At 36.4% G+C, this 26,346-nt stretch overlaps 1 pseudogene; it reads left to right on the top strand.

Moving 5' to 3' along the window:
* The first annotated feature begins 638 nt into the window (after positions 1-638).
* LOC125678480 (peroxidase-like protein) lies at positions 639-26,346 on the top strand (annotated as a pseudogene).

The following is a 26,346-nucleotide window of genomic DNA, read 5'->3' as shown; positions in this document are numbered from 1 at the left end:
AAACAATTGCTACAAAAATAGATGGTTGGACACCTAATCATTTTGTTGCCTGTATTCACAAGCATGAGGAACTTCTTTCAAAGTGTTCGAGGTTATCCTTTGAGGATTCTGAACCTCATCGCTCATTTGAACCAAAACAATCACAAGATAGTCCTTCCCCACTCTTGGAGTCTAACACAAATGAGGAGTCTATTGAAACAGGTAAATTGGGAGAAACTGCAAACAAAGAAACAGACAAACATGTTAAGGTTGCTTCCTTTATTGATTCTTCTTCTTCAGAAGAAGAAGATGATATCTCAGAAATACCAGTTCAAAAAGCCCAGGTTGTACAGGAAAAATGGCATACACCAGAGATCGGTAGTACCCCAAATCAGCCACGAAATATTTTCTTTCCAGCAAAAAAGTTTGGTAAAAAGATGAGATCTTTCAATGCCTCCTGGTTTGATCGGTGGTCTTGGTTACATTATGTAGAAATCAAAGATGTTGTATTCTGTTTTCCTTGCATAAAATCATTTCAGAAGAAGATTCCCAGTTGTCACAAGAAAGAAAAAGCTTTCATATCAAGTGGTTTTAAAAACTGGAAAAAAGCAACCACAAAATTCGCCGCACACGAGAAAAGTGATTGCCATAAAGAGGCAATGGAAAGGGAGTTTACGATAAAGGAGGAGGTTAAAGATGTTGGAGAGTGTCTTTCAAAGACGTACGAAGTCGAGAAGAAGTCTAACAGAGAGAATTTGCTTAAAATCACAAACATTTTGAAGTTTCTTGCTCTACAAGGAATTGCTCTTCGGAGTGACAAAGACGAGAAAAACTCGAACTTTAATCAACTTCTCATGCTAGAGGCTAAACGCGATCCCTAGTTTCAGGAATGCCTACAACGCAAGACAAATAAGTATGTTGCTCCAGATATGCAAAATAAAATTTTGCAGGTGATGGGGTTGCAGGTTTTGCGACAAATTGTTGCTTCATCAAATCGTCTGAATTCTTTTCAATAATGGCAGACGAAACACGAGATATTTCCAACAAAGAGCAACTTGTTTTATGCATTCGATGGGTTGATCAAAATTTTACCGCTCATGAAGATTTATTAGGGATGTACTGTCTTTCTGACATTGGAGCTAATTCAATTAAAGATTAAAGATGCCCTTTAGAGGTTCGATCTGCCTATCAACAAAGTACTAGGCCAGTGTTATGACATGGCTGCTTCTATGGCTGGTTCAAAGACAGGTGTTGCAACACAAATTCATGCACTTGAACCCAGAGCCCTTTACATACACTGTTATGGTCATGCTCTTAACCTAGCTTGCAGTGATTCTATTAAGGGATGTAAGTTGCTTAGAGACACCCTGGACATTGCAAAGTATATAACAAAGTTGATTAAGGAATCTCCAATAAAGGAGATGATTTTCAATACATTAAAAAATGCCCAAAATCTAGAGAAAACGTCAGCGGGAATAAGGGTTTTGTGTCCCACAAGATGGACAATAAAAGCCGACACATTTTTTAGCATTTTGTCAAACTATGAAATTCTAAGAAATGTTTGGGATGAAAGCCCCCAATACGTACGTGAGGTAGAAATGAGAAACAGAATTAGGGGAGTGGCTGCTGATATGTGCAGGTTTGATTTCTTCTTTGGGTGTTTACTGAGTGAAAAACTTTTACGTTATAGTGATAATTTGGCAAGGGCTCTGCAGGCTCCATATCTCTCGGCGAGTGATGGTCAAAAAATGGCATAAACGACAATGAGTGATTTGCAAAGTCTCTGAGATGAGAAAGTCTTCACTCAGCTTTACGAGGAAGTTGTTGAAAAAGCAAAACAGATGAACATCGATGATCCTGTTCTTCCTAGAAAACGCAAAATTCCTCGTAAACTTGATGATGGGACAGCAGCACATACTTTTTCATTGTGTGCAGATATGTATAGGAAAGATTTCTACGAGGCATTAGATCTGCTTTTAGCTGGCATAAAATCTAGATTTGACCAACCAGGTTACAAAGCTTATGTTAATCTTGGAAACCTCGTAATTAAGGCTTACACAGGTCAAACGTTTGAAGAAGAATTCAATTTTGTCACGACCCTATATGATACAAATTTGAAGCCAAAGGATCTTCACTGCCAGTTTATAATGTTAAAGACTGTTTTGCCAAAAGACTTTACGCCAGATATACCAAGTGTGGTTGAATTTTTCAGACATTAAAATGAAAAAAGTCTGTTTGCCGAGATCCTCAAAACTAATTTTGGTACTTCCTGCAACTAACGCTACCAGTGAGCGCTCATTCAGCGCCTTGAAAAGATTGAAAACATCACTGAGATCAACAATGAGCCAAATACGAATTTACAATTTGCTTTTATTGCATGTTCATAAAAATGAGACTGATGAACTGAATCCAGAAAAAATAGTTGAGGAGTTCGTAAGTGAAAGTGAACACAGACTGGCGATTTTTGGAAAGTTTACCGAGTACTAAATACCTTATGACTCAGAAATGATTGATAACAAAATGATAAAGATATAAACCACAAAAAAAAAAAAGATAAAAAAATAAATCCTTAACACCCCCCTCCAAAAAACAACAACAACAAACAAAACTTAAAATTAAAGTTGAGGGGTTTTCTGGGAAACTAATTAGATTCTATGTACATAATTAGATTTATGTACATGACGTACACCTCAATGCTTGCACATATTTATGCAGTTATCTTTTTACTAATGGTTTTGTCGATATAACTTTTTTGTCGTAAATTACTTTGGTGTGGTCCCCCCCCCCCCTCCCCCAGTGAAATTGCTTCCTACGGGCCCGATATATATGTAGGTCTAAATGTACTTTTTCATCAAATAGGTTTTTTCTGTTTTCTTTTTGTTTTGTGGTTTGATTAATAGATATATTATATCTAGATCTATTGTAGTTATCAAAATCTGTTACCAAGACAACAATATTTATGTACATCTAACTTTTTCCTTCCCCTCTCTCTTTCTCTCTCTCTCCCCTGAAAAATATTAATACATCATACATATACTTACATAAAATAATAAGATGAGTTCGTATTTCAAAATAAATATGTTAAATTGCGTGAAAATACCCTCGTAACCTATTTCTCGTATGTATGCAACAGTGATGTATAAGTGAAGTGAAAATTACTTAAATAAAAATATTATCCGTAAAAAAAAATTACCTCTTATTACTAGTCCGTCAGAGTTATCACGCTTTGATGAATTTCTCGCGTCAATGAATAAGTCTTGCGAGCAAGTGCGATATTACCGGTGTTGTAGCATAGACTCGAAATTTTAAATTAAGAAGACATTAACTTCTTCCCAACTTCACTATTTCAAATGTTAGATACTGGTAGATAACAGCAAAGATATGAGGTATATGAATGAATTTTGATATACCATTACACGATTTGAATAATTTCCTTTAAAAAAAACAACAACATAAGATGATGATTGTAATACACAAGACCCTGCTCAAATTAAAAAAAAAGAGAAGAATTCCTGGGTTTAAATACTAGTAAGCAAGAGGATTCTAGTAATAGAATTCTGGAAACGGATACATAGCTAAAATGTAAGAAGGGGGGGGGGTTACTGTCATTTAGAGGGAAATTCTATACTGGGGCGGATTTTCCTAGGGGGATTGGGCCCGGGTTAATTCTTCCCAGGGGGAAATTCTATGCCAGGCCCATCTTTCCGGGGGGAATGTCTATCCCGGGCCCGTTTTTCTGGGGGGAAAGTCTATGAGGGGGGGGGGGGATTCTATGCTACAACACCGGGACATAAGCAAAGTGTCGATCACCCTTAATATATCATATTTAAAAAAAAACCATGGTGTGGTAAAATATCCATTATTCAAATATCTTTTAAAAAACATCTAACACTAATATATAAAACTAATTTGTTTTTTAACACCATCACACATATTTTAAAAATTCCAAAAAATTGATGTTTTCTATCTGAATTCCATCGACTTTTGCAATTTGTAAAATAACTTAGATAAATTAAGTACGGAAACATAACATTTTTGTTTAATTAGTGTTATAAACGTCTCAAAATAATAATAAAAAAAAAAACCTGCAGTTTAACAGATGGATAATTTGATTTTAAAATATTGGAAAAGGAGGGGGTACTACATGTATGCTTACAAAGTCCATGCTATATGAACCTGTGCTAATTGTATGATAAAATATCTTCATAGTATGACAGAATAACGTTAAAGGCATATATATCCCATTATTTGCAAGAAAAGTTCTCTATGTTGGATGTCCATAGGTTTTTTCCTTTACAGTTCTTCGTGCGGCTGAATGATGCTTTATATCGATTTAGCAAATTCATTACCTGCGCTCTCTCACATAGTTAACAACTTTGTCTTTTTTGTTGTTAGAATAATTTCTTTTAACTTTAGAAATTTGATCAGTGTTGTGGTTTGCAGTTGATTATAATTTACCCTCCATATTGTTTACATCGTCCCGGTAGCACGACTTTACGCGCCTTTAATTTGAAGAGTTCTACCGGTACTAATGGAAATCACAAGTATTGTAAGGTTACTTGTGACTACCACAAAGAAGTCAAATCTTCAATACATATACCAATGCAGATAAAGAATATTTTTTCACCGCCCAAATTGACGTAATTTCCATCATCGCCAAATAATAATAAATCAATCGTAAGATACATCATAATTAAGTTTGGAAAGTCACAATACCGCCGTAAAATGGCTGAAATAATATCAAAGCGGCGGAAACAATAAACAATAAATCAATCATAAAGAAAATGAAGATTTTAACTGATTTATATTTTATTAAAATGAATAAAATGCTTAACGAAATATACAACCTTGTGTGGCGGAAATTACAACGGAATCTGTCGCACAATGAAACGGATGACCTCTAAACACAATGTGTGTCCTTCTTATGTATGAAATAGCATATTTATTTTAAATGGTGTAAACAAAATCATGAAATATTCAAGGTAATAAAAAGATGTTGATGACACAGATAATCGACTCTTTAAATCCTACTATAAATTGATGCGAAATTGTCATCTGAGAAAAGGATTGCTCTGATAAGCAGGTAAGCTGTTTTAGCCATTTTTGCCTAGTCAAATAGCCTAAAAATGCCAAACTGGGACAACATTGTGACAATGTTTTTGCCGTTATACGGGTGACTCTTGATGACTCGAATTTCGATCTCTCGAAGTGAAATCACGCTCCCGATTTTTGGGAGTTGAACTATGTTCAATCTCCCTGGGTCATCACGCACTTTTCTGCGCAGTAATTTGTATTGATTTGTATAGTGGTCGTCAGCGGGGGTTCTGTGTCAGCTGATTTACTCCTAGGTAAATCAACATAAACTTTTATAAACATCCGCCATTAAATAATCCATGTAACTTTTCTGAATTAATCTAATTTTGATAATTGACATGTAAATAAATGCAATGATATTGTATTCAAATTAATTTGAATACAAGATTTCGATCAAATTGATACTGATAGACATAGAAAAATAAAAGATAAGGTTGAAAATTGTCGTTTGTAGCGCAGCGTCACCTATAAACATTGATAGGGAAACGAACGACAACTGCACACAAGCCCTATTGACACCGTGGCGCGAAATATCGAATATGGTGCGAAACCTCAGAAAATTTACAAGAAATAACTCTACAACATTGTGTATGTGTATATATTTGGTTTTTTTTTAATGTGATATAAAAAATGCTTGATGTTACATGTAGATTGAATTAAAACACGTCATTCCCAGTCAACAACTTTCGATTGGGATCGGAATACGAAATAAAATTTCTTATATCCGGTGGCAAAGTGAAACTGCTTCATGCTTCAAGTTATTGAATTACGTAGTAATTGCACGTTACACATTAGAGAACTGTTCCTTTTAATAAAGGAAGTCACAAAATAGATACAAAATGAGTGTACCTTATTCATTACTGTTACCGAGCTTTCGTCGACTATAATCTCGAAATGGCGTGTTTCGCTGCGCTTGATGACGGTAAGGTCCACATTTTCTACATGAGTAGTGTGATATTTGTTTATGAATTTTTTGCGCATACATGATATGTCTCGGCTAGGAATAATGGAAACTTTCTCACCTATGTATGTAAAGACATATTAATCTCTATTTTTAAAATTGTAGAACACTTTTATCAAATGACAATGTTTGAAAACGCTTAGAGCCCCGATGTCAGAATTTCCTTTTCCAAGACATCAATATGTCAAATTCATTATCCTTTTTGAATAGTATGTAACATATTTTGTACCAGTTATTCATTTTGAATCCCCTATTACAATGGGATTTTGCTGCACTCTGTAATGTTTGAGTGGATGTCATGAGTGTGTGTCAAACAGAAATTTTAAGAGCATGGGATAAGGTGCTGCCATGTATTACTTCACTATCAAAGTTTAACCCAGTTGCCACAATGTTGAATTTATGCTGCAAAAAGGATTGGAAATTGCTCTGGTCAAAACACATTGTTTATTTGTCTACAGATGAAAGAGACATGAGGATTCTCCCTCACAAACTGAAGAAAAAAAATAGTTATGGATCTTGTACATGTATAGTTTATTAATCACTATATATTTCCAGCATCACAAGTCTGATTCCACTATATGTTTTCCATACTGTCAGGTTCATTCACCCCCTGTTTGAGCCACAGTATAATATCCCAAATACCTTGGCAATAAATAACATTATTTGACTAGTGTTTCATTTTTAGCGGAGTTGCGATGAAGTCGAACTCGGCTTATGATCTGATGAAGTGCCTTTGCGTCCCGGGGGTGGAGGCACGTTAAACCTTGGTGATTTTGGGAGGATCTAACACCTGTGCCGTGCCCACACCTTAATTAGTCTACCCACGGGACTTAATTATTTAATTTAGAGGGCAATTAGGGTTAGGTCCTTGATCATCCTAATTGATGAGACAAAGAAGCCTATTGATTTTGGTCAAGGGTTAAAGGTCAAGGTCACAAAGGATTTAAGTCGGCTGAAATTTATGTACGCAAAATTTTGCTCCCTGCTTGATAATTCTTGAAAACTTTTCTGCCGGTTCCCTCTATGCCCATTCCTTGCGCAACTCGGCTTGTGCATTTCCGATGCCCGACAATTTTTAATTTTTTTGCATTTTATTTATTTTGAGTTATCATACAATTATTTACCATTCCATTGATGCTCTACAGGACTGTAGTATACTCAGGTGATAGTTTAGCATATTGGACTACCTTTTCAAGTAATGAATCCTTAGAATTAGCTATAACTAGGATTAAACTTGAATGTATATATACAGGGGAAAAACTTCTTCATAACTGCAAGGCATTGATAACCATATTGATTTGAATGTTTGGGCCATAATATGTGGTCACATTTTTCATGAGAATATAAAGGGGTGAAATTCTAGAAAACAACACGACTACAGTTACTCGAGGAGCGTTGTGGCCCATGGGCCTTCCATTATCCATGTTTGCTGTTGTAACGCTTTGAAACAACAACAGTTGATTTGTATCTAAAATCATGATAATATTCAGTCATTTACCCCCCTACCCTTCCAGTACTATCTTTTCTAACTGAATTTCCACAATGTTCAACTCCCACGAGTACTTTAAGTACTTTGATTTACTCTATTAACTATACTCTCGATCTCTCGAAGTGAAATTTGGACCCCGTAAAAACATGTCATTGTGAAAGCAAGTATTGCTTCATGGAAGATTGAAGGCAAGATGGTGAGAATGGTATAAATCTATCGTTCTTGTCAATAACAATTCCATTGTAGTGTGGGGAGTATGGCGTATCTACGATGATATTTTAGTGGTGTCCAGTCGAGATGTTCTATCATACTATCCACACTACATCTGTTCCCGTATCTGTTGCTGACATAGCGGGCTGCTCTTCTTTGCACCATCTGAAGTCTGTGGATGTCTTTATAATGATATGGATCCCAAACTGATAAATCATACTCACCAGGTGTCTTTCTATTGATTTATAAGCATTCTCTTTGACAGATATTGAGGTTACGACGTAGGAAACCTAAGGTTGTATTAGCTCCTCCTAGGCACCTGATCCCACCTCTGGTGTGTCCAGGGGTCCGTGTTTGCCCAACTATGTATTTTGTATTGGTTGTAGGAGTTATGAGATTGATCACTGTTCGTTATCTTCACCTTGCACTTTACCAGATTGCATTTATATGCTCGCTCCACTTCAAGTCAGATGTTATAAGGTAGCCTAGGTACTTTACACTTTCCGTCAGATGTTATAAGGTAGCCTAGGTACTTTACACCTTCCGTCAGATGTTATAAGGTAGCCTAGGTACTTTACACTTTCCGTCAGATGTTATAAGGTAGCCTAGGTACTTTACACTTTCCGTGCACCGACGTCTGCATCTGAAGTAACTGTACAATAAACTATAGTGTCGTCCACAAATAATCTTACAGCTGCATCTGAAGTAACTGTACAATAAACTATAGTGTCGTCCACAAATAATCTTACAGCAGCATCTGAAGTAACTGTACAATAAACTATAGTGTCGTCCACAAATAATCTTACAGCAGCATCTGAAGTAACTGTACAATAAACTATAGTGTCGTCCACAAATAATCTTACAGCTGCATCTGAAGTAACTGTACAATAAACTATAGTGTCGTCCACAAATAATCTTACAGCTGCCTTGAGTCCTTCCGGCAAGTCATTTATGTAGAGGAGGAAGAGACAGGGCCCAAGACCCGACCCTGTGGCACTCCAAACTCTACAATAACATGAGTAGATGTTTTCCCGTTCACTATAACTGCTTGCGTTCTGTCGGTGAGAACTATGGATCCAGGTGTTGACTAAACATCTAATACTGTAGTGATGACGATTATGTATAAGGTGACTGCCTCACCTTGTCAAAGGCAAACTAATAACTCAACTTTATGACAAACGGGATGATTTCAGCTTCTCCATCGTCAACTTCCCATATTTATGTAGCAATATTCCATTATCACCTGTATATTGTATTTATACCTCTCTAATGATTCGATACGCAAGGGCTTGTTCTGCTTATGGTCAGTTTTTGAATCGAAGCAGGCTAATAAGTTGATGGTGCAAGGGTTCCAACAGTCTCGTTTAAAGTCAGCATTTCGCAAATAAAAACCCTTGCCCTTAATATCTACATGTATTTTCAATAAAATATCTAAGTATGAAGCAGAAGTGGACGACTCTGTTTGTCTTTTATTTCGAGGTCACAGGGATATATCGAATCGACATATGAATAAAAATTATTATTCTTAATAGATAATACATCATCGATATATCTAAATATCGAATTAAAAGCCACAGCAAAAGATTTTCTCTCCTCACGTAGAAATATTTGATTAAATTCTGCTTCATAAGAATATAAAACAGGTCAGCTAACAAAGGAGCACAATTTGTGCCCTTGGAAATTTCAACAGACTTTTGGAAGACCTGATCACCAAAGACTACGAAGATATTGTCAATGCGGAACTCCAGCATATTTTTTTTATTTCAACTTCAGAGTACTTGTGCGTGGAAAGAGTGCGGTGTTTAAGTAAATCATTTATGAAAGGTGAAGATAACGAACAGTGATCAATCTCATAACTCCTATAAGCAATACAAAATAAAAAGTTGGGCAAACACGGACCCCTGGACACACCAGAGGTGGGATCAGGTGCCTAGGAGGAGTAAGAATCCCCTGTCGACCGGTCACACACCCCATATCCCGATCAGGTAAACGGAATTATCCGTAGTTAAAACCAGTGTGTCAAGAACGGCCTGACAATTGGTATGAAACAAGTTAGACAGCATTTGACCCAATGATAGGTTGTATTGGCAAACTAAAAGGCAATTTGCGAAATGCTGACTTTAATCGAGACTGTTGAAATCATTGTAACATCAACTTGTTTGTCAGTAGCTTACCTCGATTTAGAAACTGACCACACGCATAACAAGCTATTGCGTATCGAATCAGTTGAGAGATATAAACACCGTATTATTATTTATTACAATTTTATTCATTTATAAAGCGCAAAATTACATATAGTTTCTATTCAGATGATAATGGAATATTTCTACATAAATATGGGAAGTTGACGATGGAGAAGCTGAAATGTCCCGTTTGTCATACAGTTGAGTTGTCAGTTTGCCATTAATGTCTACTTCCAATAAAATATCTAAGTATGAAACAGAAGTGGACTACTCTGTGGTGTCTTTTATGAATATTTCCGTTTTTCATTTTTGCTGAAGAAGCAACTGTCTGTGATGTGAAAAAGTCTAGTCTATAATTTTTGTGAGGAATGGTCGTGTAAAGTGTTGAAAAGTCATAATACGTTTTGATATTATTAATTTGAGAAAAGTTTCGCGATTTTAAATTTACTAAAAGTTCGTTAGAATTTTTTAGAATCCACATTTGATTTACACCACTTCTGGCATATGTAGTCACACAGTACGTTTGAAGTTTCTCCTTCACAGCTGTTCATATTTTCATGAGGAGCAAAGATAGAGGCTTGATAGAATATTTACTATATCCAGCACTGTATCTTTGTAAGGGTTTTTAAGAAGTTTAGGAATCCAGTATAAGTACGGTAACTCATATTCATCCGACCTATTGACTGGGATGTTAAAATTAATGTGTCTAAAATTGAAGCATGGATTTGAAGAAATTCACCTTTTGAAAGGGCAGTTGGAGTATATATACAATTACCAAAAGTGGAATTAATGCCAAGTTCGTTTAAAATACAGTTGTAATGATGAGCCTTACAAACAAAGACAATGTTGTTACAAGCTTTGTCTGCTGGAACGAAAACGTATTCCTTTTCTTCTTTTATCACTTCTGGTATACTAAACACAGAGAGATAGATGGTACGTACTTTTGTGTTGATGTGTCTGGTTTTAATATTCCTCTTATACTTTTAATCCATTCTGACAATGTATCAAGTTTTTCATTTTCATATTTAGCCCATCTTTGACAGAATTCATAATAGAGGTGAAGGTCTGTCGCCAATTGAAAAACCGAGGTTCTCTGTATTTAGGACCTTTTACAATAAGTGATTTATATCTGATGAAGAATTGGAAATGGATTCAAACGGAGTTTTCAAAGAGTTCCAAGTGGAAAATACTAGTACCTTTTCGAATGATAAAAGAGAATACTAAAAGTCTATTTCTGATACATCTTTGCACCTTAATTCGAGGACAAAACCAACTGAAGACGAATAATACACAGATAAATCGAGGACAAAACCAACTGAAGACGAATAATACACAGATGAATCGAGGACAAAACCAACTGAAGACGAATAATGCACAGAAAAATCGAGGACAAAACCAACTGAAGACGAATAATACACAGATAAATCGAGGACAAAACCAACTGAAGACGAATAATACACAGATTAATCGAGGACAAAACCAACTGAAGACGAATAATACACAGATAAATCGAGGACAAAACCAACAGAAGACGAATAATACACAGAAAAATCGAGGACAAAACCAACTGAAGACGAATAATACACAGATAAATCGAGGACAAAACCAACAGAAGACGAATAATACACAGGTAAATCGAGGACAAAACCAACTGAAGACGAATAATACACAGATAAATCGAGGACAAAACCAACTGAAGACGAATAATACACAGATTAATCGAGGACAAAACCAACTGAAGACGAATAATGCACAGAAAAATCGAGGACAAAACCAACAGAAGACGAATAATACACAGAAAAATCGAGGACAAAACCAACTGAAGACGAATAATACACAGATAAATCGAGGACAAAATCAACTGAAGACGAATAATACACAGATAAATCGAGGACAAAACCAACAGAAGACGAATAATACACAGATAAATCCACTGGAATCAATATCATTTCTAAAGTTGAGATAAGCATGTGTAAAACACTGGCTTAGTGGGATTGAGATAAGCATGTGTAAAACACTGGCTTAGTGGGATTGAGATAAGCATGTGTAAAACACTGGCTTAGTGGGATTGAGATAAGCATGTGTAAAACACTGGCTTAGTGGGATCGAGATAAACATGTGTAAAACACTGGCTTAGTGGGATTGAGATAAACATGTGTAAAACACTGGCTTAGTGGGATTGAGATAAGCATGTGTAAAACACTGGCTTAGTGGGATTGAATTCTAATCCAATAAGAACAACTGCACCCACTAAGATGTAGGCCACTGATTGTCAGAACAATTCATATGTGAAATCTGATGCAGTCAACAAGTAGCAGTGAACAGGGCTAAGAAACAAGTTGTGTATGGTCGACAGGGGATGCTTACTCGTCCTATCTTTCCTTAATGTAACACCGACTTACTTTGCTAGCAGCATACATCATTACTATTGAGAAGAAAGAACATAGAAATCTGATTAATTAATACATTTTATAGGTTTTTTTATGTGCAAAAGAAGTTAAAATTTAAGGTTTTAAATATCTAGATAATTATTTAAAATTGAGTTGTGGTCACTACACTTGACAAATATCAAAGTCGTCTCTCTATCTATTACATGTACATTCTTCAAGGAGTGATAAACGGATGGATGGGAAACAAACAGAGGTCATGACATCAATAATCATTGCCACGTGTAATGCACATACCAATATTAACAGTCCACTCTTTTGAAAAGAAATCATTAATTCATTAACATAGTGCATGGGCAAAAATTATCTTTGTAGCAATGAAGGAACATATCTTCCTTTTCCTGTGGTACTGTTTATGGATGCCCATGGACAGACAATGGACTCAGTTGTCCGTGATGCTGTTAACTTCGTATTCAACACGAGCGACACAATGTACATCCAACAATCCAACAATCCACAGGTAGGACAATCATTAAAATCCACAGGTAGGTACGAATCCTGAGATTATAAACCACAAATCATAGGCAACACATCAATGCAGCTCCGGTAAAAGCTTTAGATGAAATAATGATGATAACAAACAGTGATAAATCTCAAAAATCCTTTACAAAACCGAAAGTAGGTAAACAGGGAACCCTGGACACAACAGAAAGTAGGGCTCAGGTGCCTAGGAGAAAGCATACCATGATGACCGGTCACAGAGGCCGTGAACTCTATATTATTGCTGCATTACTAGGGGACAATAGAAGCAATAGTTATATAACAAGATGTCATATCACAATTTCAATTATTTTCTGCTCCAAACATGAGTATAGTCGTACTCACGTGCGCGTGAATGCATGTGCATTGATTTTCGTTAAATTATATGGTAGTAAAATGGTCATACATTTTCTTATAGAAGATTACAACCAAATGAAACTTATACTGTTTTCTTATGTTATGAATGCCTAAAAAAATGATGTAAAAATGCCCAATCAATTTCGCGTGCGCAAAACTTCACGTTCATCGTATCTTTTAACGTCTAAAATCAAGGATCTGTCCATAACATGTTTAATGAAATATGTTGACATTGAGGTTTCGGATATATATTTAATGACTCTCTACCGATAGGTGAGATCAAAATCACTTATCATACAGCATGTACGCTAAATTCTGATTGGATGATATTTAAACGTCAATATCTGAATTATGTCTTTATAAAATGGACTGAATGTCATTATATAAGTACATATTAAGACACTTAATTGATTGGTTTTGTCAAAATCATTTATATCAACGCGCATGCACATCCCCCTAATTTTAATTGGATAATGCTTAAACGTTTATTTTTCAATGAATAGGTTTAATAAAAATACTGTAGATATTTATTGAGACACCTAACGGTTTGGTTTGATATGATCAAAATCACTGACCAGTAAGTGCATACACGTTTAGTTGATTTTGTTTGGGTAATGCTTTAAGGTACAAAGCTCTCTTATAACTCCAGGAAATAAAGTGAAAGTTCTACTGTTCTTGATTAAAGTGAACTATTCAATAGAACTTAATCAAACAAATTCGAACCACTTTGTAAATGTGGGATGTTCGGGAAACCTCTGTAACTGTCTACGTTAATTACTACTGCAATTACAACCAGTTACAATTTGCAAGTCACAGAAGTATGAAAGGTGAAGATAACGAACAGTGATCAATCTCATAACTCCTACAAGCAATACAAAATACATAGTTGGGCAAACACGGACCCCTGGACACACCAGAGGTGGGATCAGGTGCCTAGGAGGAGTAAGCATCCCCTGTCGACCGGTCACACCCGCAGTATGTGTGTAAATTCAGGAGCTGTGTAATATATCAACTTCTTCCATTGTATCCTACCTCTCGGACTATATCTACACATACTGGTACATGTAGCAATTGTCAAAGGGGTATTAGCTGTCATTTTGTCACCAAAAGTTCGATTCAATGAAAATTGCTTTATATTATATATTTCAACAATAACACCAGTATTTAATCATTTCAAACACTTTTTAACCCCAAAGCAGGTACATGAATGTGTAATTTTGGTGATTAAATAATTATTGTCTTGCATGACAATAATTCGTCCTTTTATATTTCTTCACACTTAAAGCGGCTATCTAACGTGGTTTGATTAGGTTCCTCTTGTTTGTTTTTTTTATTATTATTTTTTTTTTTTTACAAAATAAATGTTTTATTTGTCATTGATATACATTCCTATGTCATTGAGAGATTTCGAGAGAGAAAAATGGTTGCCGTCACTTTCACAGCTAATGCCCCTTTAAGACATGAGAAAAGGGAAAGCAAATAGGAAGCAAAATCTCAAGTTGCATTAAGATGTTTGAAGATCACGCCATTCCGCAGATTGCACATTTTTGATTGATTTTATTAAATATATAGTCTTTTTTAGTCTTTGCAGTGATTGGAATATTAATTTGTACATTGAACGATGTTGTAGATTCCATCGGGTCATCCAATAGCCGCGGTTCCTGGGCACTTCACTCCCACTACATGTTCTCTGCTAACAACGCTCCAGAAATTAACAAAATGTTAAATGACAGATGCTACCAGGCTTCAATAGCCGCTCGCTACATTGCTGAACGTACACTCCAGCATTCGACTTAACCGTTCCTGTGACCGAATACTGTAGATTGGGAAATTAGCACGATATTTTAATTTCACTATGTTCACGATTTGTCATTTTACCTCGAAATCAAATCCATCCTGAAAAAAGTATGCTTTCGTAATGAAAGGTGAAGATAACGAATAGTGATCAATCACATAACTCCTACAAACAATACAAAATAGATAGTTGGGCAAACACAGACCCCTGGACACACCAGAGGTGGTAGGATCAGGTGCCTAGGAGGAGTAAGCATCCCCTATCAACCGGTCACACCCGCCGTGAGCCCTATATCCTGATCAGATAAACGGAGTTATCAGTAGTCAAAATCAGTGTGCCAACAATGGCCTAACAATCGGTATGAAACACGTCAGACAGGAATTTCAAACGTAGATTTTCCTATAACGTGCTATCAAAAACATAGTAACGAATCCCTGTAAACAATTGTGAAATTTAGCACCGAGGAACTAAAGCAGCTTACAGTAGCTATGCGGTCCCACTGATCAACGGTTATGTCTTAAGCTAGAAGCAAATATTGGATTCATGTTGAAATAGTAAATTTTTGCAAAGTGGCCTTTTGAAAAATTGTATTTCTTAAAGGCATAAGATCACTACATTCAAAATGTGTAAGTCTTGGAGCAATTACCCATAAATAGTGCTGTTATGATTTTGAACCAAGTAGTAAATATTTTATGTTCGTTTGAGACTGGGTCGAATAAGAACATGAATTATATGAAGATCACAATTGAGCAGGCATTTTAGACTCATAATTCTGAAATTACACAATTTGTAAAGTTCATTGCCAATGCGCCTGTCAATCTGGGAGAAGGCGGGACTCTGTGGCTTATCAAATGAAAATGCGTTATTTCTTTAACTCGTTCTTCTTGTTTCATATCTGATCAGGATATGGGGCTCACGGCGGGTGTGACCGGTCGACAGGGGATGCTTACTCCTCCTAGGCACCTGATCCCATCTCTGGTGTGTCCAGGGGCCCGTGTTTGCCCAACTATCTATTTTGTATTGATTTTAGGAGTTATGAGATTGATCACTGTTCGTTATCTTCACCTGTCATTTACATGGCAGTAAAGGGTAGACCCTTCCCTACCATTAACGTAAATTTCATGGACCCTGGGCCAACACTTGTCGCTATGGTAGCACAGGAAACAGATAATATATTATTTAAAATATAGTGTTTAGTTAAACTCTTCTTCTAAAGACAAGGACACTAAATAACAAAGCTGAGTTTGTTGTAACAATGAACAACAAGATGTGAAACTACACATTTTGGTATTCCAGAAACTTCTCCTTTGTATCGCAGTTTGTGCTATACAAAGTGTGTGAAATTGTGAGATCCACTCCATACAATACGATGGATAACAATGCATGAAAGCACAGTATGAAATGGCCCTAAATTCTATTTTATAGATTTGCATTAATGACTGTTAAGACACGCAATAGAGATATTTGGGCGATTTAAGTTCCTGTAAACCTCTAATTAAATAAACCTTTAGGAGGAACTGTGGGTGTCCTAGGCACGCAAATCCGTCACAGAAGTTCTTAGTGTAGATAGAGTATGAAGATATTTCAAGGCAAAATTTATCGAATTTTAAGAGGAATGATACCTTAACATTTTCAGTTTTGATTTCACAAGAAACTTTGTATAGTGGCGTATATATAAAAGGGTTAGCTTACATATTATTTTGATTATCAGTGGTGTGGTCACAGACATACTGTTGATTTTCAACAAAAAAGCAATCTTTCTATTTTGAACTGAAATGTTATTCAAGATAGTTTATACATTGTACATGTATCCGATATATATCTATGTAGACTGTTGATTTGTCTGCTTGAACCTACATTAACTTGATACTACAAAACATTCACTTAAGCTAAATAAGAAATTACCCACTATATTTTTTACATGTATTTTTTCCAGTTACCATCCTATCGTGTATATATATAACGTAGTAGGAAACCTTCCACGTGTTTTAAGTTCTTGCTAATACGAGGGCTATTCAAAAAGCTCGTGAACATTGACATTTGTTTGTCATTTTAAACGCACACCGTACATGATTTTATATGCCAGTGTTTAGAAGTGCAGAATGTAAAATGTTATTCATTCTCAGCATTTAAGTGATTAACCTGTTACTTTAGCATCACCACCCAGACCAACAACACCTATGCAACGCTAAGGAGAGTAATCTCAGACCCTCAGATAATGGATAGCTTTCAGAGTGCAATGGCCCCCTACTGTTATGAAAAGCCTGTCTGTAACCCCCAAGATCCCTACAGGACAGCTGATGGATCATGCAACAACCTACAAAACCCTCTTCTTGGAAAAGCCTTTACCCCACAATCTCGCGTTCTTCCGAACGCTTACGATAACTGTAAGTCACACATTACACACTGTGTCCTGACTTTTGGGTTCCGCTGGTCTTTATTGAGCTAATTCGGTTTTTAGAGTTATCAACATACGTTGAAATGATTATTTTAAAGTTATCGACACACCGCGGACGATTAGCAGTGACAGACGACATTACTTACCCAGTGCCCGTTCTGTGAGTAACACCGTGCTGGCAGGATCTACAACCATCAGCATTAAATTCTCAGCCTTCCTGCCCACTTTGGGGCAGTTCATTGACCATGACGTCATCTCCACGCCTGCCATGACGGGTAAAGTAACGAGTATATGTATCAAAAAGGCAAACAATTTTGGATAAAAACATGATTTAAAAACACCTATTTCAATAAATATGATGAAAATACTCTTGCGGATTTGAACCCAGGATCTGCGGGTCACCAATCCGATACGTTATCTACTGAGGTATAATGATGCACAAACAAATAGAATTTGAATTGCCATCATGTGACGTAGTGTCATAGAAAGTAAAATGGCTTGGTTTTAGGAACCACCTTAACGTACACTGCGCATGCTAAACAACTTAAGGAAGAACAGTGGAATCAAACCCGGTATACAAGAAGTGTCTGTACACTTACATACATCTTACAGCCAATACAGTAATATAATAACACTTTGTATTGCCTCTCATGTTTCGTTCGATTGTCGAAGTCTTGTTAGTTTATTATTAAACCAATTCATACATAAATAAGGAATAATTGATTGCACATGGATCTTTTAAATTTAAATCCGCATTCACTAACCCGTGGATCTGTCTGGTGTTTTGGCAGAGACACGGGTAGGGTAGTGATTAATACACTCATTTCTCATCGCTTCGACTCTTGTTCGATCCCAGGGATCGGCAGTGGTTGAATGCGAGAGGGCAATGTGGTTGCCAACTCGGACACGTGAGTTCCCTTCCGGTACCCCTACACGAATGGCCCATTTTCAAGCTGTAAATGTGATAATTTAACATATTACGCTATTTTTTTTTTATATTGTATAGATTTCACCAAGATATGACTTTCGTCAAACTATCTGCATTATGATAAGAAAAACACGAATCAAATCGGTCACTCCACAGCCGTTAGATTACGTAAATAAGATCCTTGATTTTAACATCGCATTCTAGCATTTACTGTACACTGCAAGCTTAATGTATCCCCGGCCACATTCCACCATAGCTAAACCACTTTTTGATATTCTAAATGAAGGTTGAAATTTTTCCACTCATATACAGATATCACTGTATGTTAAGTACCCCAAATTTAGACCTACGCATGACGCTCTAGGTTGTAGCAGTGAGGGTATTTTCATCATGCCAACATCTGCGGTCACAAGGGATCGTAGACGGGACTTGCATATATGAAAGGCCAAGATAACGAACAGTATGTGGTACAGTGATGTCTGTACGTCCTTCCGTTCGGGGTTTCTTGACTATTTTCATACACTGACAGATAATTGTCCAGAACAACTGTCGATTCAACTTTAAAACCATGAATTCTTGTTCATTTCAGAGGGATTTCCACCAATGCCTATCACAGACTGCTGCGATCCGTCAGTGTGAGTGAGAATTTACATATTTTAAAGCATACATTCTAACGTACTAGGCAACTTGTATTTGTATAGAAGTTGAATTACAACTTATTTCAAATGACTTTTTGTACACGTTAACATTGGCACACGATTTCAGGTAGATCGGTTATTACTCTACATAAATACAGTTTTACACAGAAAGAAATTTGCCTGCTTCTCCATTCGAGTTCCAAAGAATGATCCATTTTTCCCGCCTGGACAGACGTGCATGAATATGGTCCACAATGCTGCTGCTTTACCGTTGGGATGTACACATGGTAATTTAAGGAAGACTTAATGTAATCACAATAACATTTCAAAGGGGAAAGGCCTATGTTTTCCTATGATAAAACTTTGCTATTATAGTTAAAACTTCGATATTTCTGAAAGGTGAAGATAACGAACAGTGATCAATTTCATAAAGAATACAAAATTAAGAGAAAGGAAATCGTGGACTCCTTGACACACGAGGGGTGGAATCAGGTGCCTAGGAGGCACTGTTGACCGGTCACAACCCCCGTCTATCTTAATCAAGTAAACGGAGTACTTTGTAGTCAAAATCAGTATGTAAAAACGGCCTAACGCCTCAGACAGCATTCGACCTAATACAGTATTTTTATCAGGGATTTGTCATATCGCTCACTTGAGCAGTACCTTGTGTCATCGATATCCCCTATGACCCTTTCTATACCCGGGGAGCATAGTTTGAGGAAACTTAAATCTATTCTATATTAGGATGCTTTCATATGAATTTTTAACTTTGTTTTCGTAGAGTTTTTCTATACAATACTCTTTAAAACTAAAAAATCTAATTGTGGTCAAACCACCTCCTCAGAGATCATTGTAAACAGACTTGGATTCACTCTGCAAAACACGTATGTATATTAATTATGAAATTGCAGAACTGTGAAACTTAATAATATGATTTTCTAGGAAATCTATGTATTCCTAGAAAAAACTTGAAATCCCAAATGGCGACAAAAATTTGAAGCTACAAGATTCGGTCATATATTTCTTACATACTATTTGAGATTTTATTCTCTCGTTATGACGTCACCATTTGTAAGGGAAGGACCATAGATTTTGACCTATGCCTGGCATTCAAATCTATACAAGTTCACAACAGACCCGTGTCATTCACTTGTAATTAGTGATGGAGCCGGCACCACCTTTGTTAAACGTCATCGATTTGACGCGGCGGCGACGGGATCGAATCATTGACCCCTGGTTGTGAACGCTCTAACCACTAGGCTACCGCGACGAATTAGATTATTATATAAGAATAGCACCAATGTTCACATGAAATAATAAAGGTGCGCAATTCTCTCCCATGGGAATTCCAAAAGCGTGTTGTAGAATGTGATCATCAAAGACTACGTAAATATTGTCAATGAGGAACATCAGCATCCGTTTGATACCAACTTCAGAGTAAATCAGTGTGGTGATTACAAAAGTATTTTTCGATGACTGATCATAAAAGATTACTATTTCCGAGTTCCATTTTACTGAGGAAATAACCTGACATGATAAAAGCCTCATCCTTGATTGTTCGTTTGGAATGGTGGTGAAACATCATGCGTTTTGATGCTGTTTAATTTGAAAATGTTGTTTGGTTTCAAATTTACTAAATTTTGTTTGAAAATCCGCATTTGATTTACACAATATCCTACATGTCTGCCCGGGGATTATGGTGTAAATATTCTAAAATTTACACGCCCGGCCGTTGTCATTTTACATCACCAATATGAATAACTACACCCTTTTTTTCTTGAGAAAATTTTAAAAGAAATTCCTACATATTCCTGCGTGACAACATGATTCCCTATTGTGATCTCATCCTGACACCATGGACTCATGGTTTGATTAAAGTTTCATCTGTATTGTATCAGGTGACTTTTCCGGTTTAGTGGCTAAGATTTAAAAAAAAAATCTTGATTGTTCCCTTGAAAGGGTAAACGACCCTTTGAAAAACTGAATTCCCTTTACCAAATAATGCTTTGTAGTACGTTTGGTTAACAATTAGCAAACAGTTTTTCGGAAGATGTCGAAAAAGTAAAATGTAACAGACATGTAAGGTAAACTTAAGCTGTAGCTCAACTGAGCAAGCAAAAGTGCTAACAACAAGCAGAAGTGTGCTAACAAGCAAACGTGTGCTAACAAGCAAAATGTGCTAAGAATTTTTATTTCTTCCAGCTGTACGTGAACAGCAGAACTAGCGTTCCTCTTTTATTGATGGTACAGCCATTTATGGATTTGATAAAGAACGGGAGATACAGCTGCGACAACTAAGTACGCAATACATGTTTACATATCAATCTTTGTAAAGAACATCTCAGACAATATTGTTACAAATTCAAACATTTTCTTACTGTCCGTTGAAGTAGACCCCGGTAAAAAGTTATCCGCCTTCGATGCGTTTTCTTGATGCGTATACCCATATTATTCCCAGTTGTTATATATCTATATTTTTGTGAATGTATGTCTTCAAAGTATTTCATTCTATCATTAGAACATACTGAATGATTTTTTCCACGTTTTTGACATGTTTTCTGCAAATCCTTGAACGCTATTGCAAACATGAAAAGAACAATTCACCATCTTTAATTTTCACTAAATTGTCCAAGTATATGTTGAATACATTACTATCGGAGATATGCACACCTCGAATCAGGCTTAATACATGCACAGGATCAAGTATGACTAGTATCTGAAAGAAAGATGGCGGACTGTCCAAGGCTTAAACACAGGCAAATAATGGTATATGGTTATGATAAACATTGAATCATTAAATTGGACTTCATTACATATAATTAGATTAATTACGATAATTAATAAATGAGCATTCCACTTGTAGGTGTTGGTCGACTGAAGGAAAGTGACTTGGTCAGAGGTCTTCTCCCGCGAGGGCCATGTCCTGCCACAATGTCGACGCCATTCCATTGTTTCTCTGCAGGTAACTTGATAATGAAGATTTTCTATCATTGGACATTAGAAAACGAAAATCGTCACTGTTGTATTGTTAAAAGCATCCTGTAGTATTTGAATGAATAAATTGATTTTTTCCACTTCCAATGCAATCGTATTTCAAGGCGACCACAGGCAAAGTGTAACTCCAACACTTACCGTCTTGCATATCACATGGTTACGACGTCATAATCTTGTAGCAGACGCCTTACGAAAAGCCACGGGTATAGTAGACGACGAGATTCTCTTCCAGGAAGCAAAGAGAATAGTTGTTGCCGAGCTTCAACACGTGACCTACACTGAATTTTTACCCGCAATCCTGGATGACAACCATATGAAAGCATATAACCTCAATTCCAGACCCTTTGGCCATGATAACGTGTATAACCCAAAGATTGACCCCTGGACCTTTAATGCCTTTGGTGCAGCTGTTTTACGAATGGGTCACACGTTGATCAGAAATGTCGTTGGACAAGATAATGGGAACGGTCATGTATTGATGGATCGCATAATCAATCATTTTGAAAATCCTGAGCTCATGTTTTCACCACGAAGCGGTTATGAATTTATGGCGCGTTGGATGTCAAAGACACCGAAGTCAGACAGAGATAGTAGCATTGTAGACGGACTCCGAAATAGATTGTTCCAGGGACCTCAGAGTCCTTTTCCACGCGAGACGCCATCAATAGACCTCGGGGCTCTAAATATCCAACGAGGTCGTGAGCACGGTCTTCCATCTTATAATGCCTACAGAAAGTTCTGCGGACTGTTTCCGGCTTACCATTTTAGCCCTTCCTTACGAGGTGGATTAGTAGATCACTCCACGAATGATGTTAACAGACTTGCTAATGTATACAGGTACAAATTTATAGCTTTTACAACTACCTTTACACTTTTCATATAAAGTGGGTTACTCTGTAGTAATTCAAACATTGAATTCCATTGTGTTGAACAGAAGCCCTGAAGATACAGACCTGTTTTGGGGCGGGATTTCGGAGAAACCAATTGCCGGAGGAATCCTTGGTCCTACCTTTAGCTGTCTATTTGCTCACCAGTTCTTTTTGTATAAACATGGAGACAGGTTCTGATATGAAAACAATGTGCACCAGAACCCTTTGGCTGCCTTCACCACAGGTCAGTAAGGATGATACATTTCGCTCAAAGGAAATAAAACCAGATTTACTATTACGAAGCATTTCTTACAGTAAATCAAACATGTATATTGTTTCGTTGGGGTTTGAGACGTGGCAACGATATTTCGGAGATATGTCGGCTTTGAAGCCAAATCAATAGCAGACTAATCGCTGTAAAAATTCTAAAATTAAGATATCAAACGGAATGATTTTTCTAGTCGAAATATCAAAACAAACGTCGTTATCTTCATTTCAGACCAACTTGCCCAAATCAAACAAATGACTATGGCAAAAGTGTTGTGTTCAGTTGTTAAAAACGATAAAGCAGCTACAAAGTTTCAACCTCGACTTCTTCTTCGACCTGACATCCTTGGGTAAGTAGAACAATTCATAGGTACTCCCTCTCCAGAAGCAATACGACAGTGAGATAAAACAATACTACAGTGAGATAAGGAATACGACAGTAAGATAAGACAATACGACAGTGAGATAAGGCAATACGACTGTGAGATAAGGCAATACGACTGAAAGATATGACAATTTGACAGTGAGATAAGGCAATACGACAATGAGATAAGGCAATACGACAGTGAGATAAGACAATACGACAGTGAGATAAAGCAATTTGACAGTGAGCTAAGGCAATACGACAGTGAGATAAGGCAATACGACAATGAGATAAGACAATACGACTGTGAGATACGGCAATTTGACAGTGAGGTAAGACAATACGACAGTGAGATAAGACAATAATTATGACAATGAGATAAGGCAATACGACAGTGAGATAAGGCAATACGACAGTGAGATAAGGCAATACAACTGTGAGATAAGGCAATTTGACAGTGTGATAAGACAATACGACAGTGAGATAAGGCAATACGACAGTGAAATAAGGCAATACGACAGTGAGATTAGGCAATACGGTAGTGAGATAAGACAATGAGATATGGCAATATGACAATGAGATAAGGCAATACGACAGTGAGATAACTTATTTGTATACTGAACCACATTCTTATTCCTCTACCCAAGACGAATAATTCTGACGTAGGAAACATTTGATGAAATGGGAAAGTGAATATTAAGATGAAATCGACAAGTCCCCATTTGAATAAGAGACCAATGGACCTTAACGGTCACCTGAGCATCATGTGCTAATCTGCATATATATATGTATAAATATATAAGAATATTGGTTGTAGTTTCGTCATAATTAATTCATTGTCAACGTTTATTGAAAAGTGACAGTACAGAAGATTGCCCGATAAATACGACCATATCGATTAGGGCAGAATTTGAATCAACTTCATCTTGCACTACCTGGGGATTCTTTCATATTACTAAGAATATTCATAGCCCTGCTGTTGTTGAGAAGAGTCTGAAACGTTTCCCCCATATATTGTTATGTAAAATTCAGGTTCCCTATTGTAACCCCACCCTACCCTCGGATATCATAATCTGAACTTTTCAGAATCCCCGGGGTAGAGGTTTTGACTCCATGACAAGTCTAAACTTGGTACATAGCGTTTATGTGTAAAACACTTAAATACCATCTTCATTAGTGCTTTGTTACTAAATTGAAACTAAATAGATATTTACAAAGAGCAGGTAGTCCTTTACCAAAATTGTAAATTTGATGATACCAGGGCTAAGGGTTTCGTATCAGGGTGGGGCCAAAATGGTCAGTGATTATATCTGTGTGTTAACAATTGAACATTACTTTCTTGATAACTTCCATTCCGATTCTTTTTTGTTAAAAGTATCTTTGGGACAAGGAAAGCATAAATTGTCAATTTTAGAACCTTTGCACCCTGGACCTTTAGGGACATGGCAAAAATTTACAAAAATATTTTTTTTTCTGCAACGGCACATCTATAAGAAAAAACAACAACCAAATTTAATAGCCATGTAGAGCAGGAGGGCCACTACTAAAATTCGTGGGGAGAGGTTCTGACTCCAGGACGGGACCAAACTTGGTACAAAATGTTTATGTGTAAAAGATTTAGATACCATTTTCTTTTATTCTATAGAAAGTAGATTAAAATTAAATGAATACTGTACAAGTGGAAATTTTAGCGAAATGCAAATCTAGCGATTTGTCCATAAATTATGGGTTTATATATTTAGCGAGAGCTAATTTTAGCGACTTTAGAATTCCAAGAAAGATAGCCATTACCTCTGATATAGAATAAATATTAGAGATATTCAATTTTAACGATCTCAATACTGAGGCTATTGATACCAAAATTAGATCCTCGCTAAAAATTATACTTATACGGTAATTAGAAGAGCATGTAATCCTTTATTCAATGAGTAGGGGCTTTTGGTTATATGTTTGGGCCAAAATCCCCATAGTGTTTATTGTCTTTATCATTTGAAAGACTTCTTTAATTTTCCAGATATTAAATAGAAATTTTAAAAATGCATATTTAGGAAAAGCAGAAAGGACTGTACTAGAATTGTGATTCTCACAACCCCAGAGTTCTGACTATAGTGCGGGTCTAAAATAGTCATATAGTGTTAATATAACATATATTAAGTAAAATCTTTCATCAGTATGGAAACATTCATGTGTATTTGTATTATAAGAACATCTTGTTTTATACTGCTGCTGAAGATTGGAATTTAGCATAGATTTGCAGTGATATTTTTAACTTATGCTTAGGTGATCGGTAGGGCCTGTGGACCTCTTGTTAACAGCATGAATACTGGATCTTTTTTCATTCTAATTGATAGATCGAGATAGTTTTAATGTTTTTATCCAAAAATATTATACTAAAGCTTCAAACAAAGCATACAATTCATTATTCATGCTTGTACGGATAAATTTAGTTAACTTGTCATAGCAACCAAACAAGACAGCGACCTAGCGAATTCCAAGCGCACGAGGATTAAGCTACAAAATATTATTGTGGTTTACAAGACCCGTAAAACAAGATATATCTAGCCCCTCCCCAACCCAATATTTGACAGTGAATTGAATGCATTCCTGAACCTCAAATTATTATATAAAACCTAGACCATCAGCACAGTATAAAAACACATCTAAAGTCTTATAAATCTAAAACTCGTCTTACAGCATAAACCAACAGCGACCATGCATCGAAATATTGAATGGAAATTACCTTGGTTTTGACATTCGTCCATTCGCAAAGCAACTGATTTCTCTGCGAAGATCCAGAAGGACTAATTCCATCTATAGAATAAAAGCGCATTTGATTGATGGATCCATTGTGTCAGACGCCAGGCTTCCTGCTAAACAGCTATCAAACTTCTAG

This window comes from Ostrea edulis, chromosome 2 (genome assembly GCF_947568905.1).
Source record: "Ostrea edulis chromosome 2, xbOstEdul1.1, whole genome shotgun sequence".
Classification (NCBI taxonomy): domain Eukaryota; kingdom Metazoa; phylum Mollusca; class Bivalvia; order Ostreida; family Ostreidae; genus Ostrea; species Ostrea edulis.
This window is presented reverse-complemented; position numbering and strand designations above follow the sequence as displayed.